Source organism: Humulus lupulus, chromosome 5, assembly GCF_963169125.1.
Source record: "Humulus lupulus chromosome 5, drHumLupu1.1, whole genome shotgun sequence".
Taxonomy (NCBI): domain Eukaryota; kingdom Viridiplantae; phylum Streptophyta; class Magnoliopsida; order Rosales; family Cannabaceae; genus Humulus; species Humulus lupulus.
The window spans coordinates 142,919,932-142,928,477 of record NC_084797.1 but is presented as its reverse complement, the minus strand read 5'-3'; the positions used below and the strand labels follow the sequence as shown (position 1 = coordinate 142,928,477).

The 8,546-nt window shown below is 42.1% G+C and overlaps 1 non-coding gene across 1 annotated transcript; it reads right to left on the bottom strand.

Moving 5' to 3' along the window:
* Window positions 1–4,192: 4,192 nt before the first annotated feature.
* LOC133780954 (small nucleolar RNA R71) lies at window positions 4,193–4,299 on the bottom strand. The gene has a single exon (XR_009869758.1). It is a non-coding gene; the product is annotated as a small nucleolar RNA R71 (small nucleolar RNA).
* Window positions 4,300–8,546: the final 4,247 nt, after the last annotated feature.

Genomic DNA, 8,546 nt, shown 5'->3' with positions numbered 1-8,546 from the left:
CACTAAATGTTCTAAGCTTGACCAGGGGTAGTTTGGTCTTTTTTGGGTTTCAAGGTGACAGAATTAAGTGGAAACTCTAAGAAATAGATAGAAACACTTTCTCTCTCTCTCTCTTAGCACTTGGGGAGTTTTTGGATTTTGGAGGAAGAAGAGCTCAAAAATTGGAAGGTTGAAGCTAGAATTTGGGCTAAGGGTCAGCTTAGGATTGCAACTTAACATATTAAGGTAAGAATTCTCTTGGTTTTTCTATGAATCGCTTATGTTCTTGAGGTGTTCTTGAGCTTCGAAGCTCAAGTTTATGTTTTGAGTTTTAGTGGAAGTTTGGGTGAGTTTTTGGTGTCCCTGTGTTGCTTAGGTTGAATTATACTAGTTTTGAACCTTATTTCTAGTTGGGATTGGCGATTGGGGTGGATTTTTCTTGGCTCGAATTCAGAGAAAATGCAAGACGAAAACCCATAAATGTCCGGGTTCACAGGGTAGCGCCCCTGCCCTTGTGATTGGGCACCCCTGTACTATGCATGGGAGGGCTTGGGGCTCTTGTTTTGTGTTAGGGCGCCCCTGCCCTCGTGGTTGGGCGCCCCTACGCTATGCAGGGGGAGTCCTAAGGGGCTATCTGACTTGGTTGGGCACCCTTGCTATACCAACTTTAGCAAGACCCAATTTTCAAGCTTGGCAAGAATTTGGGGGCTCAAGGGATGGTTCCACCACCACGTTGGGTGGGATTGGAAGTCCTGAGATCACGGGATTGGTCCTGGAGTTTGTTTTTGGGATTGAATCTTATTGAGGATATTACTTATTGTTGTGCTAGGGCTCAACGTAGGATCATGCTCGATGGTCATTTTATCTATCCATTGCTTGGACCAGAGGTAAGAAAACTACACCCATACGTGATGTATGTGATTAGGGTTTGACCTGATTGATAAATATAGTTATGGTTAGGGCTCGAGCCCCTATGGTTGTGCATCATTATGATTATGCCTGTGATTATTTGATTAAGCATGCTTGAATGCTTTGTATCTGGATAATTGCTAAATGGTGTATGCATATTTGCATTATTTTATTGAAAAGCATTGAATTATAAGTCAAGTGCGCTAATGAAGAGCGTGACGTACGCTTATCTGACCGAATGGTCGTTGGAAAATTAAAGTGCCAAGTATGCTGGGCCAGCTCCAAGACTGGTTATACAGAGGATAGGGCAATGGGCCCCAGGGTGACTCTTGTGTCCCATATCCTAGGGCACTGGGCCCCAATATGACTTATTAGTCAATTAATTAGGGCAATGAGCCCCGACATGATGCTTTGTAGTCATTTATCTTAATAGGATGCATGCATGAGTACAATTATTACTGCCAGGCATGCCTATTATGATTTTGTAGTATGTTATTAACTGCTTATGAGCGTGTTTAAGTTTTCTTGCTAGGCCTTGGCTCACAGGTGCTATGTGGTGCAGGTAGGGGAAAAGGAAGCTGGACTAGCCATGAGTTGGAGAGCTTCGGTAGCAACATGTACATAGATGGTGGCTTGACCACCACGACCAGGGTTTCTCAGATGAACTAGGGTCAAACCCTATTTCGCCGCTTACGTCGACTTTTTGTAACTTTTAAGTTGTAATTACTCTTTTTGAACTGTAAACGACTTTGTAAATGTTCATTTTGGGATCCCATGTACGAACATAACGTTTGAATAAAATTAATATTCCTTTCATTCAAATTTTTTAACCCTTAGCCATTAATCACGTTTAGTTAAACATTTATGGACAAATGACTCGTTTAGCGAGTCTAACACTGTTTAAATACATAGTGTTATGGTCTTGGCTATCAAGGGCGTTACAATCCACAAAGCTTACTGCCCGCGGTTGAGGTCGAGGAGTTGGATTATTAGAGCGAGATTGCGGGGAATATGTGTCTTCTACAGGTATAGAATGTCTCATTTCATTTTCGCGCCCTGGAGCATTCCTCTGTGGGTGTGGTAGTGTTGGATGATGAATAGGTGAGGGAAGATGTCTTATCGATGGAGCAATCTGTGTCCCATCTGGACGGACCAGATTAGCATGCCCATTGTCTACTACAATATCTCAACTTGGCGACAACATTGAGTTATTACGTCGTACGTAAGCGGCTGGCTGAGGTGTTGGAAGATTCGTAGGGACCTCTGATAAACGAGTTTTAGGCTCGTTTATGGTTCTAGTTTTTAGGTTATTTTTCTTTAGTTAGGATTGTTTTATTTCGGATTTATGCTCGTTTGTTCTTGTTTCAGGGGTAATTGACGTTAAGTGTTGCAAATATTGAAAAGGAGCGAAAATGGAATGAAATCGAGACGGATTTGTGACTTTTGGGTGTTTCTGTAAGTAGCGCTACAGTGCTACCTTGGGAGCGCCGTAGCGCTAGGAAGAATTCTTGAAGAGCTTCAGCAATGACTTAAGCGCTACAGCGCTAAAACATCAGCGCTACAGCGCTGGGAAGCAGTTTTCAGGAAGATAGTTACTGACTTTAGCGCTATAGCGCTACCAAAAGAGCGCTACAGCGCTGGTGCCTAGTTTTTCCCCGTTTTTTTTCTGAGTTTAGCGCTACAGCGCTACAATGGTAGCGCTATAGCGCTGGGGTCGCGATTTCTGGCATAATTGGTTATTTTTGATGGGCAATTCAGTCTTTTCCAGAGGGAATTTTCAGTAGGGTTTTTGGGAATCATATATGCGACTGAAAGAGGGCTAAAGAGACGACGACGGCTGGAGTAAGAACACCATATTGGAGGATTCGTCCCTGAGTTTTCATCATCTTTTTCTGTCAATTTTCATGTTTGTAATTGAATTATCTTATTGCTAGAATGAAGATCATAGGCTAAATTTTCTTTTAGGGCTTTTATGTGAATCTTTTGGAAACCCTTGTTATGATTTAATGCAAAATTGATATTCTTCTTCATCTCTTTCAATTCCTTGCAATCTATGTTAATTGTGCGATTATTGATTGATCACCTCTAATTGCTATTTTATGAATCAAATTGAAATCTGAAAAGTGAAATTTGATATGCTTTGATTGTTTGGATGCAAATTTAATTTAGAACGAAAGTATCTAGGTTATTTGCTTATTTTCAGAGTTGTGTGGCTAATGCCCTCTACATGATTCAACTTACCATAGAAATATAGGAAGTTGTCATTTAGATTGAATTTCATAAGTCTTGACCAGATTATGAATTATTGTTGCAACTTATTCTTGAATAGGGAGAAGGGGATATAGATGCTTGCATTGGGAAATAACAGGGTGGAAAAATAGAGAATCATAATTGTCCTAATTGTATTTTCTTTGTTAATTTGTTTAATTCTTCACTGCGCTTTGTTAGTATTTTTCTTAGTTTAAAATCTCTGATAATTGTTTAATCAAATAGAATTAAGGGATTAATTGATTGGTAATTGATAAATCAGTCCTTGAGGACGATACTTGGTTTTACCATTTTATTACAAGTTTGCGACTGTGTGCACTTGCATAGCTTTAAATTTCGCAACAAGTTTTTGGCGCCGTTGCCGGGGACTGAAAATTATCAATATCAGTCTAATTAATTTTTATTCTAATTTGATTTTTATTTCTCTCGTTTCTAATCTGTTTAGTTGCTTAATGTGTCTATCTCAGGTGAATTTTGATATATGCGTGGCAGAAAAGGAAAAGCCACACTTGTTCCTCTGAATCCCGAGATCGAAAAGTCTTGCAATCAAATCAGAAAGAATAAGAGAGAGACCCAGAATTCTGTGAAGATGGCACAGAATGATGGGGATGGCAGGAATGGTATAAATCCAGGAGTTGTCCAAGGGGTTCAGGCTCAGACCAACGCTGAGAGGAGTCTGAGAGATTATGTGCTACCCACTCTGACGGGAGTACAAAATAGTATACGCCCACCAGCTGTAGAGGCCAACAACTTCGAAATCAAGCCTGCTATTTTACAAATGGTGCAGTCCTCTGTGCAATTCAATGGGTTGCCCTCTGAAGATCCTCACACCCATTTGTCCAACTTCCTGGAGTTGTGTGGAACCTTCAAATATAATGGGGTGAGTGATGACGCAATCAAGCTTAGGCTCTTCCCATTTTCTCTAAGGGACAGAGCTAAGAGTTGGCTGAATTCTCTGCAGCCAAACTCCATTGTCACTTGGCAAGATCTGGCTCAGAAATTTTTATCCAAATTCTTCCCTCCGTCAAAGGCTGCTAAACTGAGGGGAGAGATAAATAACTTTTGCCAGAATGACGGGGAGTCACTGTATGAAGCTTGGGAACGGTTTAAGGAACTCCTGAGAAGATGTCCTCATCATGGCATTGAACAGTGGATGCTAGTACAGAATTTCTACAATGGTTTATGTCCAACAACCAGAACTATTATAGATGCTGCAGCAGGAGGTACTTTTATGAGCAAGAGTGCAGCTGGTGCTTATGAGCTGCTGGAGGACATGGCTACAAACAACCATCAGTGGTCAGAGGAAAGACCATCAGGAGTTAGAAAGATAGCTGGGGTGCATGAGCTAGATGCGATTACTGCTTTAACAGCGCAAGTAGCCTCTTTGACCAAGCAGTTGCAACAGAGTAGTATGTCTGCTAATGCGGTTCAGATGGCAGTGAGGTGTGAAATGTGTGGTGGTGCTCATTCTTTCGATCAGTGCCCTATCTGTAATAATAACACCCCAATGGATCATGCCCAAGTTCAAGCAGTGGGAAATTTTCAGAGGCCACTCAATAACCCATTCTCCAACAACTACAATCCAGGGTGGCGAAATCATCCAAATTTTTCGTGGAAGAATAATCAAGGCCAACAACCTCCGTTTCAGGGCCAGTTTCAGAATAACATGTCTCAGCCACCTATGAATCAAGCTTCGTCATCACTGCAGCCTAGGCCTCAACAACCAATGCCTCAACCTGAGAGACCTAATGAACTGCAAGCTGCCCTGTTGACTCTTACTAACACTCAGACTCAATTTATGACTGAGACCAGATCCTCCATTCGAAACCTTGAGACACAGGTTGGGCAGTTGGCCAATATGCTCAATAACAGACCTCAGGGAAACTTGCCTAGTAATACTGAAGTCAACCCCAAGGAGCAAGTTCAGGCAATTACTCTGAGGAGTGGGAAGCAAACAGAGCAGCCTAGACCTCCACAGGCAGTAGTTCAGAAAAAAGAGATGGGTGCACAGTCTGATTCAGAAAGGGTTACTGAAGACCATCAGAAGTCAGATCAGAGTCCCCCAGTTGTCATTGAGCAGCCAGTTAGAGTTCCATACCCTCAGAGGCTTAGAAAGACTACCCTTGATAAACAGTTTTCTAAGTTTCTTGAGGTGTTTAAAAAGCAGCACATAAACATTCCTTTTGCGGAGGCCTTGGAGTAGATGCCCAGTTATGTTAAGTTCATGAAGGAGATTCTGTCAAAGAAAAGGAGAATGGAGGACTATGAGACTGTAGCACTCACTGAAGAGTGCAGCGCTATTTTACAAAGGAAGTTACCCCAAAAGCTAAGAGATCCGGGGAGTTTCACCATACCTTGCACCATTGGCAAGTTTGAATGTAAGCACGCCTTATGTGATCTGGGGGCAAGTATCAATCTGATGCCCTTATCTGTGTTTAAAAGACTTGGTTTGGGGGAGGCAAAACCAACAACTGTCACTTTACAGCTCGCAGACCGATCGTTAACACATCCACGAGGTATTATTGAGGATGTTCTTGTGAAAGTGGATAAGTTCATATTTCCCGCTGACTTTATTGTTCTGGACATGGAGGAGGACACAGATGTCCCTATTATTCTTGGTAGGCCATTTCTAGCCACAGGCCAAGCTCTTATTGATGTTCAAAAAGGAGAGCTTAAGCTTAGAGTTCAAGGAGATGAGGTGGTCTTTAATGTCTTCAAGTCTATGAAGTATCCGGTGGCTAGTGACAGTTGCTTTAGTGTGGATGTGATAGAAAAGGCAGTCTCCAAGAGAAGGATGAGCATTGATGCCTTAGAGGCAGTATTATTGGGTGATGAAGGCGATGATGATGAGGACGCTGAGATCAGAGAATGTGTCAACTGGATCAATTCTTTCTTACCATATTGGAAAAAGTTCCAAGAATTAGCGGATGTGACTGAAAAACCGCTAACCTCCATTCAGCAGCCACCACCGTTGGAATTAAAGGTTCTCCCAGATCACCTGCAATATGCTTATTTGGGCGAGAATGAAACCTTACCGGTCATTGTGTCAGCTGACCTGTCAAAGGTAGAATTGGAGAAACTGTTGAGGGTTTTAAGGGAGCATAAATTGGCCATTGGGTGGACCTTGGCAGATATTAGAGGAATAAGCCCAGCGACAGTGATGCATAAAATCTTATTGGAGGAGAATAGAAAGCCAACCATAGAGGCCCAGAGAAGACTCAATCCAGCCATGAAGGATGTAGTATTGGACCAGATTCTTAAATGGTTGGACGTTGGGGTGATCTACCCAATTTCTGATAGTGCATGGGTGAGCCCTGTGCAAGTGGTACCTAAGAAGGGTGGAATGACTGTGGTGAAAAATGAGAACAATGAACTCATTCCAACAAGGACTGTAACGGGGTGGCGGATTTGTATAGACTACCGCAAGCTCAATAAGGCAACAAGGAAGGATCATTTTCCTTTGCCTTTTCTTGATCAGATGCTTGACAGATTGGCAGGCCACAGCTACTACTGTTTCTTGGATGGGTATTCTGGGTATCATCAGATCGCTATTGCACCAGAGGATCAAGAGAAAACAACCTTCACATGTCCTTATGGCACATTTTCTTTCAGGAGAATGCCATTTTGACTATGCAATGCCCCTGCAACATTTCAACGGTGCATGATGGCCATATTTTCAGACATGGTAGACCGGTGTATTGAAATTTTCATGGATGACTTCTCTGTTTTTGGCTCATCATTTGACCTCTGTTTGGGTAATTTGAAGAACGTGCTGCGTCGTTGTGAGATGGCTAATCTGGTGTTGAATTGGGAGAAATGCCATTTTATGGTAAAAGAGGGGATCGTTCTTAGCCATAAAATTTCAAGTGAGGGAATTGAGGTAGATAGAGCGAAAATTTCTACCATTGAAAGGCTGCCTCCACCAGTTTCAGTAAAAGGAGTTAGAAGTTTTCTTGGTCACGCTGGGTTCTATCGAAGATTCATCAAGGATTTCTCAAAGGTGTCTAAGCCTCTTTTGAATCTGCTTATGAATGGAGTTGTCTTTGATTTTAATGACGAATGTTTGAGGGCGTTCAATTTCTTGAAAGAAAAGCTTATTTCTGCTCCAATTGTGATAGCTCCGAGATGGGAATTGCCTTTTGAGTTGATGTGTGATGCCAGTGATTACGCAATGGGGGCAGTTCTGGGACAGCGGATTGACAAGGTATTCAGGTCTATTTACTATGCTAGTCGGACTCTGAATGATGCTCAGCTTAATTATGCCACTACAGAAAAAGAGTTGCTAGCTATTGTGTTTGCTTGCGACAAATTTAGACCATATCTGATTGGCAACAAGGTGATTGTCTACACTGATCACTCTGCCATTAAATATTTGATGTCAAAGAAAGATGCCAAGCCCCGCCTGATTAGATGGATTCTGTTGCTTCAAGAATTTGACATGGAGATTCGTGACAAAAAGGGCAGCGAGAATGTGGTAGCTGATCATCTCTCTAGACTTGAGGCGGAGGAGACTGAAAATAAGAAAGCAGTGCAAATCAATGATCATTTTCCTGACGAGCAGTTGTTTGGGGTAAGTGAAACCTTAGCTGTCCCTTGGTTTGCAGACATAGTGAACTTCTTAGTTGCCAAGATTGTGCCTCCTGAAATGTCAAAGCAGCAATTAAAGAAATTCTTTTCTGAGGTGAAACACTACTATTGGGAGGAACCTATTCTCTATAGGCACTGTGTTGATCAGATTATCAGAAGGTGTGTTCCTGAAGAAGAGATGCAGTCCATTCTTAATCACTGTCATACTCAACAATGCAGAGGGCATTTTGGAGCATCAAGAACGGCGGCTAAGGTATTACAAAGCGGTTTCTATTGGCCTTCATTATTCAAGGATGCCAATGTTTTTGTCAAGGCTTGTGATAGATGTCAGAGAACTGGCAATATCTCGAGGAGAAACGAAATGCCTCTACAAGGGATTCTTGAGGTGGAACTGTTTGACGTATGGGGCATCGATTTCATGGGGCCTTTTCCACCATCTTACAACAATGAATACATTCTATTGGCAGTGCATTATGTATCCAAATGGGTGGAGGCTGCAGCAACTAGATCCAATGATGGTAAAACTGTCCTTAATTTTCTGCAGAAACATATTTTTACTAGATTTGGTACTCCCCGAGCTCTGATTAGTGATGAAGGGAAACACTTTGTGAATAAGCAACTGGATGCATTGCTGGCTCGTTATGGAGTTTATCACCGAAAAGTGTTGCCTTACCATCCTCAATCAAATGGGCAAGCTAAAGTTTCGAACAGAGAAATCAAGAGCATCCTGGAGAAGACCGTTGACAGTTCGAGGAAGAATTGGTCGAAAAAGTTAGATGATGCGATTTGGGCATACAGAACTG